The sequence below is a fragment of the Suricata suricatta genome, chromosome 15 (assembly GCF_006229205.1).
Source record: "Suricata suricatta isolate VVHF042 chromosome 15, meerkat_22Aug2017_6uvM2_HiC, whole genome shotgun sequence".
NCBI lineage: Eukaryota > Metazoa > Chordata > Mammalia > Carnivora > Herpestidae > Suricata > Suricata suricatta.
Genome location: NC_043714.1, coordinates 66,839,236 through 66,860,039, shown reverse-complemented (window position 1 = coordinate 66,860,039; position 20,804 = coordinate 66,839,236). Strand labels below are relative to the sequence as shown.

Sequence of the window (20,804 nt, the reverse complement as noted above, 5' to 3'; positions counted from 1 at the left end):
AATTTCCACAATTATGAAGTGATGGCACTAGGCTGGATTAATGGTTCTCAACCTATTATTTTTTGACTTAGAGTGTGCTATCTAGTTAATAAGGTGGAAGGTCCATGAGTCACACTTCCATATTTCATAGGACATCAAAAAAGTGTGTTTGTTGTTTATGGCTTTAAAAAATATTGACATCATTGTGCATGTTTTGAATAATGTAAAAGGAAAAGTAATGCATTCATCTTTAATAAATGGAGGTTGGTCATGACAGTTTTTTACTTTTATTTTTAAATAGGAGTAGTGTGTATTGTGAGATAAAACTGTTCATTGGTGGTAACTGATGGTGGAAATTATTGTGATCAGTTATTTTTGAGGTGTCTTTCAGTTGTAAGGCTCAAATACTTAATATTCAGAAGGTACTTTGACTCTATGGTTTCTATGTAGCGAACATTTCTTGAGGACCTTCCTAACTCTTGCTTCCTCTTCTCTAGAAGTGACACACCAATACACAGAGGTGGTTAATCCAGTAGTGGTGGCTAATCTGTGGGAATCTCCCTTCACTTATCCCCAGCTGATTGGACCATGTATTATTACCTGACCCTTGCTACATAAATTAGATTTTCTCTGGTAAATTTAAGCTGAGAGAAACAGGTTGAGTGTTTCGTGAACTAAGAGATATTGATGACAATATTCAATGTGAATATTCTCAAACAACCACCATTGGAGTCCTTTGGAGTTTTCCAGATTTTGCCTTGCCCAAGAGTGTTTGTTTTCTAGTACTACATGACAAATCGCCATAAGCTTATTGAGTTAAAACAATGCAAATTCATTATCTCTAGTTTCTGTGAGTCAGGTTGCCTGGTTCTCTGCTCAAGGTCTCACACAGCTAAAATTAATCACAGCATCAGTAGGAGATGCAATCTGAGGCTCACAGGCTTCTTCCAAGACCCTGCAGGTTGCTGGCAGACTCAGCTCCCTGTGGTTGTAGACTGAAATCCTACTTGTCTTGCTGGCTGATGGCTAGTGATTACTCTCAGCTCCTAACAACCTTAGTCAAGTTCTAGCTACATGACCCTCCCATACATGACAGCTTACTTTTTTGAAGCCAGCAGAGAATTTTCTCCATTCTGCTCTAACAGTCTTATACAATGTAGTGTAATATAGTGTAATCATAGAGTGGCTATCTATCATATTTATAAGTCTGGCCCATACTCAATGAGAGGAAATTATAGAGAGCAATTATAATGGAGCAGGAAACTTGAGGGCCATCTTAGAATTCTGACTTCCACAAGTAGATCTGGTAGTTTGAGTCCTAATTTTTGAAATAGCCTGTTTTCCTTTAAAAGAATTGTGTGTGTGATTGAATGTGTGTGTGTGTGTGTGTGTGTGTGTGTGTGTGTGTGTGTATTTACCTAGCTCTAGTTTTTTCTTTAGTTTGGTTGGGTTTTCCCAATTACAATCAAAAGACCCTTAATGAACACAGTATATTATGTACCCACAGCATCCCAAAGACTCCCAGGGAATAGCTGACAAAAAGGGAAGATGTTTTCACTATAGATTCATATAAATTAACTGCACTTAAAAACAAATCAATAATTTGGTAATTGTTACATGAAGATGGTACATTGACTTTCTTCTTTGTGCCACAAAATTCTTGACCTTGCAAATGCTTCATAGCTAATTTAATAAGGAGTGGTATATAGGATTGTTTCTAGTTGGCATTCCTCAGCCACACAACATACTTTCTTGGTATTCTTCCTGTCAAAAACATAGGGTTTAGCTCTTCTAGAATACATCAAAGTCAACTATAATAGAAAGTCCTTTATCCAACCTGCACACAACTGAGTTGGCAAATGAAGTGATGCTCTCCATTCTCTCTGTAAAATATGGACCAATACCATTGACATCTCAGCATTCATAGTAATTGGATGCTCTCTGTTGCACATTTGAACTTTTGTTCCCTCCTCCCAGTTGCACCTGTTGCTAAACCTGGAATGCCATTTTACTTGTTATTGTGATTATGTATTTCAATTAAACAATATGTAAATGGACAAAATATGAATATGGAAAGAGAATTATTTTACTATGATACTAAGAAAACTAAGTGAATGCTTTGGAAAGACTCAGTAAGTTCCAATTGTTTTTAAAAAGCAGCTGAATTATGTAATTGAAATTAGATGTGTGCCAAATAATTTTAAAAGATGAAAAAGCCATGACAAAGACCTAGAAAATGTCTATATCCAGTTTGTTTCAAGAGTCCTCAGGTTTGACCCTCACTTTAAATAAACCAAATAATAGATGATACATAATATTAATATAAGGGGAACATAATACTCCAATTAACAGATCTCATCTGAATGAGAAAGCATAGGTCTAAGTCGATTATTAACCTATAAATACATTTTAGCCAGGTTACATTTAAATAAAATTTAAGATAACTGTGCATTATACTTTATGATTTCCTCATTTTTACTAACTCTTTGGCTTTTCCAGCCAATTACGAAAAGAAAATAGTTACTGTAGAAGTTTTATCCCTTCAGTCATAAGCCTGTCTCTCTAAGTTTTAATGTTACAGCAATTGTCCATTCCTATCTTCTTTTGGATGTGATTCTGGATGTCTCTCTTTTTTTTAGATTCTGGGCAGATAGGTTGCTTCTAAGCTCCAGGTGATAGTTGTTTTTGTTTTTCTTTTCCAAATAGTCCACAAATTTCATCCCTTAAAACACTAACTAATCCAGCATTATGTTGTTTTACCTTTTTCATTTTCTTTTTATCAGCATTTCTGTTTCATGTAAGCTTATGATTTGGAAAGACTGCTAGCAAACTTAAGTATATCAAAAATTGTAAACAGTGATATAAATGTTTCAGTGAACCACCTTTGCAAAATCACACAGACAAAAAGCAGAGCGGTAAACAAAGTGCTAGGAAAACAATGGGCCTAGGTTCAAATATGAGTAATGTAAGTGATCAGCTTTGTGACCTTGGATGAGTCATTGAAATTCATGAGCCTCTGTTTCTTCCTTTATAAATGGTCTTTGTCAGGCTGTGTAATAAACCTTCAGGAACTTTTCCAGAAAACAAACAAATGAATGAACCAACCAGAAGAGGGAGGGTCTTCCACTGTAAGCCACCATGACTTTTTCTGTAGTAAATAAGTGATTTGTCCTATGGGAACTAAAAACCTCTGACCACCACAGCCTGAATTTGAGGATAGGGCTTAGGTCAAGAACTGACTGGAAAATGTCCCACGTGGACAACTGGAAGGAAAATTTTGCTGAACAGGGATACTTTTTCTTGGATGGTGACAGAGCCCAATCAAATCCTCTTTCTTGGGAATTATTGTTAGGCAGGAGGGGAGCTGAGGGGCAACTGAGTTGTAAGAACAGCAGACTTTAGAGGTGATTTGGGGCCACCAGATCAACGGTGATTAATAATTAATATTAATTAATATGTCAACATATTATTAACAGTATAACTATTTTATATTTATAAACTTTAAGTATTTATCAATTTGTATACTTAAATTTATGATACATTACTAATAATATAGTTAATTAATATTATTCTAATTCCCACACGAGACCTGGTTCTTCAGTCATTAAGACAGTTTTGGTGCCTCCTCATGGATCCTCAAAATAAATTCTCATCACCTAGGGAATCCAAGGGTGCCTCTGTTCCTTGCTCAAAATTGCCCTCATCCAGGCACTGGCATGAGAATGGGATTATGTACCTAGACCTCAAGCCAACATAGAAAGTTCTGGGAGAATTAAAGGTAATTTCCTCCAGGTATCAAGCACAAGTTAGGACAATGGTGATCAGAAAGGGTAGTTATAATTAATACAACTCTTTTTATATAATATTTGTGACATCTGAGAGAAATTGGAAAGTGTTAGCGAACTTCAGATTCTTTGTGGGGGGGGGAGCACTTTTTAAATTGAACATAAAACACTTCTCTGGTGGAAGAAGGTTAAGTCATCTCCAGGTATCTTCAGAAGCCTCTGACAGACAAAGGAGACATGTACCCACTGAGATTTTCCCTCCCCATTCTGTTACTAGTGTGGGCATAATCAGATTGCCCCACTCCAAACTAGAAAAGGATGGATCAAGTTTTCAGCTCAAAACACATCTCAATAAACATGAAAATTAACCTGGAAATAAACTGAACTTCCCTGGGAGTCTCTGTGAGAATCAGTCGCCTTCTCCCTGGCCCCAGCAGAAGGAGGACAAGAAGGAACGAACCAGGAGAATGCTGAGCAGCACAGTGGGTGGGCAGGATGGAAGCCCGGAGCTAAGAGCTCAGTCACTTTAGAAGAACATCTTTTGCTGAATTGAGAACAGCCTTTGTGGGTGCTGGTTCTGACTCCTTTGCTTGCTTGGCACACTTTGTCCCTGGTGATACGGATGCCAAACTTGAAGCTTGTTGTTATTATAGGAAATTGAGGGTCGGCTTTATTGCATTGCTAGTTTCCAAGAAATAAACCCTTTTTTGGCAACTAAAGAATAGTGCTTCAACCAGAGTCTGGCTTAGGAACACTTGGAAGGCATGCTGCCTTGTAACTCCTTGCATGTATTCTAACTTATTGTCTATTCCTTCCATTCTGCATCATCCATGCCCACTGCACAGAAACACACAGACCTAGTACATACATCCATAATCCTAGTACATACATACTCACAATTGTGAGTACATACAACTCACAATCTCTCTCTCTCTCTCTCTCTCTCTCTCTCTCTCTCTCTCTCTCTCACACACACACACACACACACACACACACACACACACTCCCCTCAAAGATTATAGATGCATAGATACCCAGGGACAGATGTGCCAAATTTGACACATCTGCTAATTCCAACAAGTGTAACAGTTGTGATATGAGGCATGTTTCTTTCTCTTTGAAACCCAGAGGATTCCTCTAATAGACAAACAAAGTCGTCACCTCTTCAGCATGTTGCCCTAGGATGGCATGACAGTCCAGGAAGGACAGAGTCCAGAAGCTGAGAACTTGACTCACTCTTGGCTACAGGTCAGATCTCACCCTAATACTGACTCGTCAAAATGGGACCTGGGACAAAAATCACCCAATCAACTGGCCACAGGTATCCTCCACCTTTTTGACTTTCCTTGGAGTCTATATTTTCTTCTGGATGTGCAGAGAGAAGAATCCCTTTACTTCTGATTCAAATTGGGCATAACAGCAGAGCAGATGGTGGTGAGTTAAGTAACATCAGAACACAGAGTACAACTTGTTTTCAAAAACAAATGGCTCTTCTCGGAAGGTACAATCTAATAGGACTGACAAAAATCAAAGTCAAATTCAGGGAAATTGTTTTTTTTAGCAGTCAGCCAGCAAGCTATTTCCCCATCACTAGACTGCAAGAAATTTCAGGGCCGTATCCTCCTATTTCTCTTGGTACTAAAGCTGAGATGCATCAGGGGAGGAAATAAATAGTAAATAACAATAATCAGTCAGCTTGTAGTTATCACATGTTTTCATATTTCTTATGCTTGAGCTTACAGAATCCTTTCCATCAAATAGCAAAGAATCCATAGAAATTGTATTCATTTTTCTATTAAGAATAACGAGGTTCCAAGATTTTCAGTGATTTGTTCAAGGTCAAAGAAATAGTAAGGACTATATACAAGACTCAGTCTTGGAGATAATTCCATTATGCATGCAAGTATGTAAATATGTTTCATTTATTACACTTTGTGCCAAGAGACTTTATAATGAATAAAACCTTCAGAATTCCTGCTTTTACCAGGCTCACAACTTAGCAAGTATAGAGGACAGGCAACTGAGCAGATAATGATACAAAGCACCAAGGGCAAAGTACAAAGGTGAGATGAGAGCATTAGAATCCCATTCTTTAGCCTAAAGGTGAGGGGGGATGGGTGGGTAGAAAATGGGTTGTCACAGTGTCTGAGCTGAGATCAGAAGAATCAGAGGAAATTATTGTGTCAGGAATTGGAAATTAAAGGGCAGAACAGAGAAGGCGGAAAAGTATTCCACACCGGGGAGAGCAGGAAGTAAATCAGATTATGGCAGGTTGGAGGACCAGAAGGGAATTTGGGTTGAACTTGGGAACTTATTTAGTTACAGCTAAATAAAGGATGAAGTGAGTGGTTGGAGATGTGGCACAGGGGTAAACAGAGGCCCGAAAGTGCACACCTCATGAGTGCCTTCCCCAAATGACTCTGGGTTGTGTCTTCAGGATAATGAAAAACAACTGAAGGTTTTCCTGGAGTGTAACAGGTTGGAGAATGGGCTAGGAAGGACGTAAACCAGAGGCTGCAAGTCCAGTTAGAACCTGCTGAAGTAGTCCATGATTTGAATTTAGGCAATTGGGATTTGAGAAAACCAAATGGATTCCTTTGACATCAAAAAATTCAATCCAACAGGATTTGTGGAGTGATTGAATTTAGTGGATTGGAAGAAAAGAGATGGCATCAAGTGGGGTTCTGTGGATGAAGAAGTGATTGCTTTACTATTTTCTTTACCCATTCAGTGTCTGTGGACTCTCATGGCCTCTCTTCTTGATTACTCATGATCTCCACTCCAAAGGCATGATGGCCAGGGTCACCAGGACATGGTTCCATTCAACTTTTAATTGTTTGGTGATTGGATTTAATAATGGAATACACAGAAGAAATATAGTTCCCTTTGGAATAGGCTTGTGGAGGAGATTCTGATCTCAATGTAAAAGTATTAAGGTCCCTTTCATTGTTGGTGCAAGGACATCACCAATCCAGGGAATGGAGAGGCCATTCTGAATCCTTGACCTTGACTCAAAATAGATTTTTAAAAAATGTCAGAGCTAAGGAGGATTCCAAAACTCATCTGATCTGGTCACATCTATTCATGTAAACAAAGAGACAGATCCACACAGGTGAAGTGGATTCCTCAGGTTAACATGGAAAGTCAATGAAACAATCATCACTGAAATGCAGTTTTTCAAATTCTAAACTACTGTTGTTCTTCAATTAACATTAACACCATAGAATATTTATTACATCTACTATGTACTAAGTATTATAATCAGTGTATACACTCTCTCTGAAAGGTAAGGATTGTTTTTGACAACCATATTGCAAAATAGAAAACTGAGGTTTGGAAATCTAAGAAATCTGACAGCACAATGCTGTTCCAGTCTCTAGTGAAACCCATAACTTTAAATTCTCTGCTCATCCCACCAGATCGTGCTGTCCCTCCCAGGCTTCATACTTAAGGAAAGGTCTTTAATGAAAAGGATGGCAGATTAGAGCCCCACTCAAGGTACTAGCTTCCTATAATGCCAAGGAGATGCATTTAGCCCTTTCCTTTTAACCCCCTGACCTGGAAACCTAATCACCCCTCAGGTGTTGCTGCTGACCTGGGTATCTCTGACAAATGTAAAATTCCAAACATTTCCACTGAGGGCTTTTTGTTCTTCCTAAGCTCTGGTGCGTCATGTGAAGACAAAGCATGAATCTAAATTGCCTGATTTTTAAATTATTATTATGAGAACCAGTTGCCATTTATTTTAATCTTTTCAGTTTATAACCTTGCCTTTTGGGTCTTTATTGGAGAAAGTCTTTTTCTTAAGAAGAAAGGTTATTTAAGCAGGGGTTTCTCTGTTTTTGTTCCTATAGTCCTGCCTACCTGCAGTTTCCAATTTGAGAGTGGATTGGCTATACCTCTGAATGTTTGAGCAATGTTGTGTAGCAGGCTAGCCACACGAGGCCCCAGGAGGGTTATAGCCATTTTTGGCACCGCTTAGTCCTGTGACGTATTAGGGCTTCCTCTCAGTGGCCATTACATTAGGAAAAAATTTACAGCTCATGATCAACAGCTGTTCCTCTAAATAAAACAATGTCGTTTATTCTTTTCCTTTTAGCATGCCAGAGTCCCATGCTGTGTGAGACCAAGACTTACACTTGGCATTCTATGGAAACTACTTAATCCTTGGAAACACATGGGAAATTCAGTTCCTTGTTCCCTTGTTCATTTATGTGTTTGTTCCTCTGTTCCCCATTCCACTTATGCTTGCACTCACTTGCTTCCTCATTTGCTTGTGCTTTGCTGATTTTTTTAAAAAGTTGTGGTGAAAATACTTTCGTGTAGATAAAATATGCCATTATAACATTTTTAAGTGTGTGATTCAGTGGCATTAATTTTTTTCACAGCGGTGTGTAACTATCATCAGGATCTGTTTCTCAAGTGTTTTTGTCACCCTAAATAGAAATTCTTTTCTTTCCTTATTCTTTATGATTTTAGTCAACAAATAGGTATGAGGGAACTAATTTGGCCATAGTTCTATTCGAGGTGACGTAAGAGAATATAAACCTTAAACTTCATAAAGATTTGATGTGAAGGAGTTAAGACTATGCTTAGGACATACGTGCCTTCCCAGAGCCCATTGACTCCACCACCTTCAGAGCCGCTGTCCTGCTGACCTGGGCTTTGGGTAACATTCCAGAGCAGCCAGGACAAAGTACAAACTCACTAATCTTGTTTGGTCCTTCAATTTGGTCTTCAGTACCTCCCTGCCTGAGATCCCAGCACTGTTTTTCACTTCATAATTTGGTTGAATAAAGTGGCAAATTATCAATAACTCATCACTAACCAAAGCATTACCATCATCAACAGTAAGAAAGACCAACAGTGAAACCACTAGCGCTACCAGAATCCTACCCTTACCAAACCCCAGCACGTGGGCTACATTTCATACCTCTGGTTCTTAGTAAAACATCTTTGTACTCACCTTCATGAATGAAGGTTTATAAACTTTGTAAGCTGAAAATCAGACTCAGAAAGTTAGCTATCAAGTTGGCCATCGTAGGTCTCCAACAGAATTATGGCAAAAAGATGAGGAGAAAAAAGGGCTACCAGAGAGTGGCTTTATGACGGCCACTTCATTAGTAGTCATTCTAAGGGAAGTATAGGAAATTCTTCTGAAGTCACACGGAAGTCAGCACTCAAGACAAAGGAAAGATAGTATATTCAAAAGTTACGATACTGGTTTTAGAAGCAAACAAATGACTGATTCACATCCTAGCTCTGCTATAACTACATTCCTAGATGTGGCTAATCACATGACATCCCTAAGCTTCCATTTCTCCATGTGTAAAAGTCAGAGTGGCGATCATTGATGATCTGTTGTAAATGGATAGGATAGTGAATGCAGAGCAAAGTGATTGTGACTCATATTTGTTTGAATGCTTTTCACCTGTGAGGCATTATTCCAAGTGCTTCACCTGTGTTGATTTATTTATCAAGGCGACACCATGAGGTGGGTATCAACATGATCCCCATTTTTCAGATGAGGAAAAGTGCTACAGAGAGTCAAAATAATTGCCAAGAACCACTCGGCTTATAACTGACAGTTGAATTCTGACTCCAACGTCTTGGTCACACATATTACTACATCCTGAGAAGTTTTAGCAAATATAAAAGAGGTAGTAATATTCAATTAGGAAGTTAAAATTCATGAAATGATTATAACCCTTAGATTTCATGCTACTTTCACCGTAATTTTACCTTGTTTCTTCTTTAGGTTCCTGCAAAGCTGTCTGTTTCTCCTCCCTGGTTCCCAATCTGTCCTCCCCAAGGTGAATTTTAGGAAGGACAGAGGCAATCAGGGTACTCCGCCTTCAGATTTCTTCAGTGATTCCTCCTCCTAATGTCCAGACACCTGACCGTGCCACTCAAGGCTTTTAAGATCAGTGCTCACAATTCTTTCAGCCCCTGCTTCAAAGCCGGTTCACCATCTGGCCATACTGAAGTGCTCTGGCCCCTTCCCATCTCCAGCCATGCTCTTACTTCTATCTGAAAGAGCTTCTTACCTCTTACCTGATTCAACAACTCACTCATTCTTCAAAAGACAGATGGGAGTGTCTTTTCTCCTTTGTTATCATCTGTGACCCTCCTGAAGCCACACATATATAAGCATGCCTAAGTCTACTGGGCTTTGCTTTACTGCACCATAAAGGAACTGAGTTTTTGTGGGGCTTTTTGTTTTGTTTTATTTTTTGCCTTTTTTTAATTTTTACAAATTGAAGATTTGTGAAAAACCTGCATCAAGCAAGTCTTTCAGCACTTTTTTTCCCCAACAGCATTTGCTCCTTTCATGTCTCAATGTCATATATTGGTAATTCTCACAATATTTCACACTTTTCCATTACGATTTGTTATGGTGATCTGTGATCAGTGATAACAGATCGCTGACAGCTCAGATGATGGTTAACCTTTTCTTAGCAATAAAGTATTTTTAAATTAAAGGTATGCATGTTGTTGTTTTAGACATAGTGCTATTACACACTTAATGGACTCCAGTATACTGTGAACATGACTTTTATATGTACTGAGTAACCAAAAGTTCACTTGACCTGCTTTATTGGGATACTTTCTTTATTGAGGTGCTCTGGAACTGAGGTTTGCCTCCATGTGTGTCTTGCCTTCCAGAAATGTATTCTGTACATTTCTCTGACAGGATACTTACCATACTCAGATGCAATTATCTGTTTATAAATCTGATTTCCCTTCTAACCTACAAGCCCCTTACAATAAGGCTTCTTTTTATCTTTTTGATTGTCAGCAATAACAAAGTGACTCAAATTGCCTTAAAAAAAACCCCAAAACATGTATTTAACTGAAAAGTCCAGACAGACAAATGGCTTCAGGTATAGCTGGTTATAAATTTTCTTATAGTGTAATCAAAGTTAGATTCTTAATTTTTTCTCTCTAGTTCCACCTCCACTTGCCCTCTTTCATATACAGCTTTCAGATGGCTCTTTCCTCATACATATAAAATAAATTCCAATAACTTCTAGGCTCAGATCCAGGACCCTCAGGAAAAAATATCACTTCTTATCATCGATTTTAATTGGGTTGTGCTTTCAATCTATGAGGCTAGAAGAAAGAAGTATATACTAATTGGCCTAAACTTAAGTTACATGGTCCAATTTTCAGCAAAATGTGGATTCCCTCCAGAACCATTGAGATAGGAGAGAGATTGCAGTGATTCCCCAGAATAAAATTATAATATGGTTACTGGAAGGGTAAATTTGTATTAAGCAGCATGTACATGCATGCACATGCACACACACACACACACACACACACAGCATGTTATTTTCTTAACTCTGCTGTCAGTCATGCTCAACAAATGGCAATGGATAAAGGAGTGTGTGTGTGTGTGTGTGTGTGTGTGTGTTTGTGTGTGTGTATATCTGTCTACCTGTGTGTATGTTTATATACAGAGAATGGAGAGCAAAGTAGAGACCAATATGTAATATTTTCCCTAGCAAAAAGATACTACATCAGTCAGATTATGCTGTTATCCTTTTTTACTCACGGTTGAGTACTAAATGAATAGTTCTAGATATGCTAATTGATATACCATTTTTCTTCATGCTGAAGAATATGTGAAGACTGCTTTATTTTTTGAAATGCAATTTGTTGTGCTATATGATTCTCCCCATGAGTCTTTGGAACTCGAGGTTATTATAATTTCATAAAAAATGAATAATTAAATGTTAACTTTTGGGGAAAGATTTTATTCTTGGTTTCCATTTCTTTCCATCACTCCATCTCACATTTACCACATTTCATATTTCAGAACTTCTTTCTTTTTTTTTAATGTTTTATTTATTTTTGATACAGAGAGAGACAGAGCATGAGAGGGGGAGGGGCAGAGAGAGGAGGAGACACAGAACCAGAAGCTGGCCCCAGGCTCTGAGCTAGCCGTCAGCACAGAGCCTGATGCGGGGCTCGAACCCACGAATGTGAAATCTGACCTGAGCCGAAGTTGGAGGCTTAACCGACTGAGCCACCCAGGCGCCCCTCAGAACTTCTTTCTGAACTGATATCTATTAGATGCCTTTAATAGCTGTCTAAATATACATCATCAACTCTTGTCTAATCATCCCAACTCTTTGAAATAGACCATCCAATTCATTCATTAATTCAACCTCCACATATTTTTAGAATAATATATATTGCCACTCACCAGAGGAACAACTACAAACATGATATATTTCTTTGCTACAAAGTGGTAGAACCAAGAGACAAACTAATATTACAACAACACCAACTATGCCTCATATGTTAAATATTAACCTTTGAATCACAAGTTATTGTCTATATAAATATTATATAAGAAAAAAGTAACAGTGAGCAAGGGTGTATATACCATACACAACACATATCACCCACCCACCCCTACACGGGTTCTCCTTTAAGGATGGGTGGGATTTCACATGGTAAAGTAGGCAGAGAATGTCACGAACAAAGGCCAAAGTCTGGAAGAATGGGACATATTCAGGGAAATCTGAACTAATCTTTCTTTTAAGGAGGTTAGTAAATCTAAGAGTGGAAAATGGGTCTATGTACAAGAGGCCAAACTATGAGAGACCTTGAAGACTGTGCTAAGAGGGTCACATGGAGCTCTGCTAATTCTGAGGCATCATGAAGGCTTTTAAGGAGGTGAGTGACACAATCTACTTTGTATTCTAAGAAAATAGCAAGAGGCAAAGGACACAATGGATTAAGATACGGATTGGTAGATAGAGAGCTGATAGATGTTTGATAGGTAGGTTATATACATATATAAATATATGCAGTTTCTCATTTTTTCTTCTATGCTACTAAAAGTAACCAACTGATTAATATAATGAAATGTTAAAATATTAGAAGGTTTTAAGTAATTATCACTAATGATCATCTAGTTGTAGATTTTTGATCCTCAAGTGGCTCTGAGCTGTTTTATCTATTCCTCTATATCCATAAATGTGATCATGCAAATATCTGGTAATAAGCAATGCAATCTTTAAAATCACATATACACTTTCCAATTTAATGACTGTGGATACAGTATTTCTTAACATCTAATGGAAAAATTGACTGAAGCATCAACCAGTGATTGCACAGATAGTAGCTTCAGGAGGCAGGCTAATGCCATGATGATCAGACTCATAGAGACTATAGAATTCATGCCTGAGTGACATAGGAGTTTGGCAAAATTATAAATAAGAGGCCTAAGTGTTTGAAGTTTGGGAAATGATGTCCAGTCTAGCCTACCTAATTTTACTTCTGTATTTTGCCTTGTGATACAGTGAGAAGTTAAGCTATAATTGGAGAAAGGGGCGGCTTCCAGCTTCAAAGCTAATGTTCTTGAACCATCCTGTGTCCTTCAAATACTTCATTTAACAGCTAAGGAGAGGGAGCACCAGAACAGGTTGACCAAAATTGGCTCTGAGTATTAATACAGAGAGACCCATGAAGACTCTAGAAAGTCTGCACTGGTTTCTTCTTCTCAGAAGACTTTCTTTAAACAGATAAATGCCAAGTCACCTCTGTTAATAGAATCAAAAGGTTAATTGTAATAGATTCACTGAACTCCCATCCAAATGCCTCTTTCATACACATTGGTATTGAACAGTGTAAACATTTCTAAGAGTTTTTAATTTATTTTCTTTTTTACCCCATTATCATGTTTTTGAAGCCTTTTATAGCTTGTTTTATATTCCTTTTCCTACGAAGTTTAAAAAATTCAGTTCTTTGTATTTCCGGAACCTTATTCTTAAGCTTATTTTTATGTATTCTATGGCTTGGGATAGGTTTTGAATCCAAGTGCTTTCAAGCTATGTCCATCGATTTGAATGAATGGGTATTCATTCATTCATCCATTTATTCAACAAATAGTTTTTCAATTCCTGTTATATGCTATGTGTAGTCTAGCCTGTCTCTAGTTTATCAGCAATTTTGAATCAATGAAGTCCACATAATTGAAATCTTATAGTGAAAAAATACATGTTGAGGGCTAGAAAAATTTACTAACTCCATAGGTAGAATAATAAATACCAAAATGTGGATAATATGGGAGTGTCTTATTTTGTCCTTTTTTCCCCCTTAAGGATTCCACAATAAATACCCATTATTTTATAATGAGGAAAAACAGGTTTTATTGAAAATAAATTTTCTCGCTTAATTTAGAACAGTTTAGCATTCATTTTACAAATTTAACATTCTTCTCCCTCCACCTTCCCCTGAAAACTGTCCTCTTGGCCAAAAGGCCTCAAGGTCATGGACACAATTTTGTCCTTTTTATTTTTGCTCCTTGCTTTATTCCAAGACTGGAAAAAAATTCATTCTTTTAAAAGAGAATTTCATTCTTAAATGTAAGAGCATACTGCCATAGAAAGAGCCATTAGTCAGAAAGACCAGAGTTCAAAGTCATCTCTCCCTTCACAAGTAATAACTTGGAGAAGTTACTGAGTCCATTCCAGTCCTGGTTTCCTTATGAGTTCATATGGGGTCAATAATTCCTTCATGATGATTTGCAGAGGAGATTAAATGAGATAAAGTATGATTCAATGCCTGCCCCATACTAGGAGTATTCCAGAAAATGGGGCCCTTCCACTCTACTTCCACACTGGTGTTGGAAACCAAGGTCCAGATAAGATAAGATGTTCTTTAAGGTCAGTAGTTGAGTCAGGCTTGAGCTTGTGCCTTCTATTACCACTGTCATCTACGTCACACTGATTTCCTAATGCAAGTCAGATATTAGAAGCATCACAAATGGCATTTCCACTTACTCTGTGACTCATAGTTCATGCTTGTAGGCAGTTTAAATAGCATCAAGGTACTTCTTCCTTAACACTCATTTCTTCAACAAATAATTAATGATCCCTAATTATGTAATATGCATTTATTGTGGAGAGGTATATTTACCTGATAAATCTAAACCATCCTACTGAGGAATGGAAGCGATTTCTTAGCCTATATTGTTGATGATGGGCTAACTCTCTACCTGGGACTGAGCAAAAGGGCATTTTCAGTCCTGTTAAAAAATGATGTAAAATATCTCTGGCTCTGTCTACAACAGAGTTTGTAAGTATTTCCAGGAAATTAGTCATAGCACGTGATTACGGGTAAGCACATCTCAAAAAAGACAACTACTTCTATTCTTGGAATTTCATGTTTACATCAACATTCTGGAATCTGTCCAAGCAAGGGGTCTGCTTTTCTTTGGCTCAGCGTCTTGACTGCATAAAAGGGGATTCCCAATATCTTATATCAAACTTAGCTTGGATAAGCAATGAGTACATGGATTGGAAAAGCATTTGAGAAAGAGATGACTAGAATTATAAATAAACCTATGAGTATATGGAGAAAAAGGGTTAACTTCCCAAACATTTGGAAAATGTATCTTGTGTTACTGTAGATGGATGAATGAAGACAAATCATAAACATTATCTTGTAATCCAGGCCAGAGGACTTATAACCAGTACTGAATTACCACTTCATTTTGCTGGTTATAAGTCAACTCTTCCTTCTCCATCTAAGAATAGCATTTTATTTGCGCTGATAGCATAGTGTTTTGAAGTGAAGAGATTTATATCACTTTCAGACACCTTCAACTTGGCCAGTACACTTTGTCTACTTGGACCTCAGCTTCTCCAACTTCTAAAAAGTGGGCTGTGCTATTTTACAAAGCATTGAGATGCTGTGAAGATCAACTAAGACAATGTGCATAAAAGAAGTTGTGAATATCAGCTATTATTATCATCACTATCTTTAATAACCCCTTTAGGTCACTTTGTAATAGAATGCTTCATAATGAAATCCATTATGTGAGTCTCAGACTCCTCCCTGGAGTTTAAGACCTTTGAGAATGGGGTTTACTCATCTTTAGATCCTGCATCTTCTACTGGAGTTTGTGCAGGCTTTCTGTTTCCTTTCCAGATCCACATTCTACTTAAAAGAATTTGTGCCTCCTTCCCTTCTTGGTAGGGGATGTATATCAGGATGGCTGAGTGGGTATTTAGAACGGGTTTGGGCTCACTCTTCACCAGGACTCTGCAATTTTAATTTTAGCTACAAGTGTTGATAGAAAAGGTCACAGAGTTCAGGCCACTCTGCAGTGGAAATGAAATTGGAGAAGGGCATGAGGCCAAAAATAAGGCCCTTTCTAAGTAGTGTTTGGGGACATGGACTTCATTCAGCACTTCAAGTACCCATTAGTCCTTCCTTTGCTCCAGACCCTTTACCACTCAATACTCAAGTCCTCATAGGGGCCTGAGGGTCTGCTATAGGAAAGAAGAGTTACCTTTTCCTAACACCATGTCCTTTTCTAACACCTTTTCCTTTCCATGTCCAGCTCAGAAGAAAGGAATTCACCTCAAACAGGCTGGTTTGCTCAGTAACTGCCCATGGACCTCATAGTCCTTAGGACCCTTTATTTGAAACTAACATACTTCAGAATGCCAGCTGTTGGTAGCAAAGGAACAATGAATTCTGTGTAAAGGAATGACTTATACCTAGTAATTGGACCATCTCTAGAATGCATCCTTGTCCCTGTGAAGAAAGAGTACTAGACTGGAGGCAGGAATAAAGGCTACATACTCTTCTGTATAGCTCTGGAAACACTTGGGAATTCATTTTTTGAAATGACAGAGACTGTCCTATCTGTCTCATTTTAAACAGTATACTTTCTGATAATAATAATTGCTGTCCTGTTACAGCTTGTAACTTAAGTATTTACAAGTATGATTGACATGAAGATTTATAATGCTACAAATTTTTTAATTTTCTGGTCTTCCATGCCAAGGAGTATCCAAGAATCAGAAAGTCCACCACAAATATTCCAAACAACCTTGATATTCTTGCATGAATTAGTAGTTCAATTTAGAATCCAAGACCTCAGTACATTTGCAGTTTGGTAATATTTTTTCACTTATATTTTTCATACACAGTACGGTGAATTTATGTGCTTTCCTGTTGTATTTATTGTAACTAGAGCAATTACAATGTCATTAACCTCAACCAATGACTTGATCACTCTGTTCTAGTAGGTGCTCAGTTAAAGTTGTGATGGAAAACTGAATGAAAGTCTAAGATTCATAACATAAGCCAAGGTATTCTATGTTCTAGCTCAACCTAGACCTCCAGGTTTATCTTCTTTACTTTCTCTGACCTCCATTCCTCTATCAATATTGAACTTTTGCTTACAGTTTTTTCCACACACAAAGTATTTCATGCTTCCCTAACTTCATTGGTATTTTCCTTTCACTTTGTCCACTTTTCCTCTGAAACTCCAGCTCCTTTTTAGAATTCAGTAGACATGCTGTCAATAGAAAGTCTGAGAATCCCCTTCCACTCTTGTCTTATTAAATATTCCTCTTAATTAAGCATTATTTCATGCCACCCTGAACAAATCTACAACATAGCACACTTCAAAAGATATTAAAATTATATCTTTTTTTTAATGTCTGTGTCTCCTATCATGAACTCCTAAAGAATCCATGTATTAAGACTTGAATTGCATCCCATTTCCCCAAAAATATGTTGAAGTCCTAACACCGTTACCTGTGAGTGACCTATTTGGAAATAGCAATCTTAATTTGCAATTAAGATGTGAGTTAAGATGAAGTCCTACTGAAGTAAAGCAGGCGTAAATCCAATATGTAAATTCAATATGGCAGGTGTCCTTAGGAGAGGAGAATAGAGACACAGGGAGAAGATTGTCATGTGACAATGGAGGCAGAGATTGGAGAGATGCAGCCACAAGCCAAGGTATACCAGAGGCTGCTAGCAACCACCAGAAGGCAGGAGGGGGAAAAAGCGTCCTCCCCTAAAGCCTCCAGAGAGGAAGAGCCTTGCAGACATCTTGATTGCAGCATCCAGAGCTGCGAGAGAGTAAACTTCTTTCTAAGCCACCTGGTTTCTGGTACTTTGTTACGACAGCCTAGGAAACCAACAGAGCTTGTCTTGTTTAATTTCATATTTAAAGTGTCAGCGTAATTCTTGCCACTTAGCAGGCAGTCAAATGGTTGTTTAATTACAATGTAAACAAATCTGACAACACCTAGACTGCTTTTCCTACTCCTTATTCAGCAGTCACTCAAGGCCCACCCAGACAGAAGGCCCATGTACACTACTCTGTCCCTTGGGAAACATTCTCTTGTCAACCTAGGCCTTCCTTCTCTGGATTCTTAAATCATTTTACTATTTATAATAATTTAATCACCGTACCATGATGCACAGCTTGCCTCCCCCAGAGATTTCATACACTTAAAGGTCTGGAGGACACCTTATCTTGGTTATCTAGTGTCATGTATGTATAAATCATTTCACATTCTGGAGTGCCTGGGTGGCTCAGTTGGTTAAGCGTCTGACTTTGGCTCAGGTCATGATCTCACCGTTGTGGGTTTGAGCCCTGCATCTGGCTCTGTGCTGATAGCTTAGAGTCTGGCACCTGCTAAAGATTCTGTGTCTCCCTCTCTCTCTACCTCTCCCCCACTTGTGCTCTTTCTCTCTCTCAAAAACATATAAACATTTAAAAATTTTTTTGGGAGCTGGGTGGCTCAGTCAGTTAAGCGCTGGCTTCGGCTCAGGTCATGATCTCATGGTTCATGGGTTCGAGCCCCGCGTTGGGATCTGTGCTGATAGCTAGCTCAGAGCCTGGAGCCTGCTTCAGATTCTGTGTCTCCCTCTCTCTCTGACCTTCCCCTGTTTGCACTGTCTCTCTCTGTCTCTCAAAAATAAATAAAAGACATAAAAAATTAAAAAAACATTAAAAATTTTTAATCATTTCTGTGTATAACTACTTCCTGTACTGTCCACATTCTCAAATGGTAGTGAGAAAAATAAGGCTCAGATTGATGACATAACTCACCCAAGACATTAGGAGAAGAAGTGACAGAGCCAGGATTTGAACCCAGGCTTGTGTGATTTCCGATTGTGCTCTTTCCATTTTTGTCTTTTAGTAAGACATTGAAGTGGTAATCACTGACCAATGTCTTCAGTTGCCCATGCTGGCCCCAAAGAAGAAATCTGACACTTCTGGCCACGAACAGGAGCTGGGTGTGCAGATATGTAGGACATGAAGACTCTGCCAACCTAGAGAGGTGGAAACCAGAGCCAGCAGCAAACACACAGCGTCCTCTTGTAATCTCCAGTGATGAAGTCCAGTGTCTCCCAGTTTCTCACGGGAAGGTTCACTCTGATCCAATTGCCCAAAATATCAGTTTAACTTGTAGCAAGTGCAGGTTGGATTTCATTTGTAAATGGTAGCATAAAAGGATGATACTAAAGAAGTCACCAGTATATTGCCTTCCTCCTATTTCTAATCACTATAGTCTGATCACTCCTTCCCAACATATGCAGAAGACATGATTGGAGAGGGAGACCCACTTCAAGAAAAGCTAGAATTCTAAAGCAGTAAGGAAAATAGGACTGTTATCAATTTCTATCCTTCCGAAGTATGACCATGTGCCAGAAAACATTTTTTGTAAACCACAAAGCTATTGTCATGGCTTTAGAAATATGTACATGGCATTTCTTAATTTTTTTTTATAAACCAATAGTGGTCCTTTTTCATGGTCTTAATTTAATTTTTAAAATCTGCTTTTAAAAATTAACTTTGTTAAAATAGTCTTAGTTTGTGCTGCTCTAACAAAATGCCATAGACAGAGTGGCTCAAACCACAGACATATATTTTTTTTCACAGTTCTAGAGGCTGGAAATCCAAGAACAAGCTGCCGACAGATTTTGTTCCTGGGAGAATACTTCCCTGGTTGACAGACAGCCATCTTCTCCCTGTATACTCACATGGGAGAGAGTCAGCAAATGAGCTCTGGTCCCTCTTCTTTTGCTCATAAGGACACCAATTCCATCATGCAAGTTCTGCACTCATGACCTCAATTAAACCTAATTACCTCCCAAAGGTCCCACCTCCAAATACAATCATATTTAGGGTTTGGGCTTCCATGTGTGAGTGGGGGTGGTGGTACACAAAAACATTCAGTTCCTACAAATAATATGTGATTTGAAACAATAGCTTTTGGTCACCTCACAAAATCATAACTATTCTATAAATAGCAAATAATGCAGAATGCTTAATTCTGATTATTCAAAAGGACATGAAATGATTCTGTTCTTTTCTGTTGTTATGAAAAGCCTAAATATGTTTTAAAAATCAATGTAGTGAGAATTCTAGGTTTTATTCTTGGTCCCAGTACTTACCAACTGTGTGACTTTGAATAAGTTACTTAACTTCTTTGAAGGGAATGGCCAAAACGTGGATAATTTGCACATCAACATGAATGATGATATTAAAAGATTATACCTCATTTAATAAAACATGAATCCACATGTCCTCATGTCTCATAAATAAATAAATAAATGGAGAGGTAAGAAGACTCCATGTGATAATAATGCTATAAATGTAGATGAGATGATGGAGTTGATCATTTGGCAATCATCATAGAAGACTTGACTTCTAAAGGATGGAAATGGAATGTGAAATTGGATTTTGCTCAAAGAATTGGCTCAAAGAATTTCTTCACAAGAAACTTATTAATTGCAAAGATGAGAGAAGTGACTATAGCAGAGAAAACTGGCCAAGGCCAAATGATCACATTTCCTACTACCAGCAGTGGGAAAAAATGATCTGATGTGCCACTAAATGGGGAACAATGAGAACACAGATTCACTGCTGTGACATTCTTACCCCAAATGGTTAACCTGGGTCCAATCACAGGCAAACATTGGACAAACCAGAGTGGAGAGGTATTTACAAATAGTTGGTCTGTAATATTTAAAAAGTGTCAAGGTCATGAAAGTTGAGATAAGATGGAGAAACAGATCCGGGTTAAAGGATATCAGAGAAACACAGCAACTTTGTAGTAACATGTGATATTGGATTTGATCCTTTTGCCGCAAAGATTATTGGAATCATCAGTAAAACTTCAAGGGGGGTTCTGGGTAAGAAGAAATACAACAATTCTATGCATTAGTCTTACAATTTTTTTAGCTTTGAAATTGTTTCCAATG

General features: G+C 38.1%; 1 long non-coding RNA gene across 2 annotated transcripts in view; it reads right to left on the bottom strand.

Annotated features, from left to right (window-relative positions):
• The window catches only part of LOC115278662, a 58,746-nt gene that overhangs the window by 30,769 nt on the left and 7,173 nt on the right, over positions 1 to 20,804 (bottom strand). The gene's annotated exons all lie outside the window — the stretch shown is intronic.